This window comes from Cynara cardunculus (assembly GCF_001531365.2).
Source record: "Cynara cardunculus var. scolymus isolate 2C chromosome LG 11, CcrdV1, whole genome shotgun sequence".
In the NCBI taxonomy this organism is placed as follows: Eukaryota; Viridiplantae; Streptophyta; class Magnoliopsida; order Asterales; family Asteraceae; genus Cynara; species Cynara cardunculus.
This window is the reverse complement of record NC_037538.1, coordinates 10,429,581-10,430,137: the sequence shown is the minus strand read 5'-3', so window position 1 is coordinate 10,430,137 and position 557 is coordinate 10,429,581.

Here is a 557-nt window from a genome sequence, read left to right as displayed (position 1 = left end):
GAAATTATAGTGCAAAATTAATTATATTATATTATTATATCTTTATATTTATATAAAAATAAAATATCTCTCTCAATATATATATATATATATATGTGTGTGTGTGTGTGTGTGTGTATTACAATTTCACTAATTGTATTTTATTTAACTTTTTCGAATTATTTGAATATTATTTGTTGATGATTTTATTAACAACTAATATATATTTATATAAACAATATTCATATCATTAATTAAAGTACTCATACTCCCGCGCAACGCACGGTTCCCATACTAGTTTACTCTTATAATAAAAAGACAGTCTTTATCTATCCATGGGAAATCTTGGTTATTTAAATATCATAAGAATGTACAACTAGTGCTGCAAATATTGGCTATTGCAGAAGTTATGAATTGAATCCTATTAATGTGTACAAAAAGAGAGCATATGTTCCTGGGGAAAATCATATATATAAACAGTTGAAAAAGTTACAGACCATAAAAATAAAATAAAAATATGTATAGTACACACTAATGCTCATATACAATAAATAAAACACATAAAACAATATAAATCA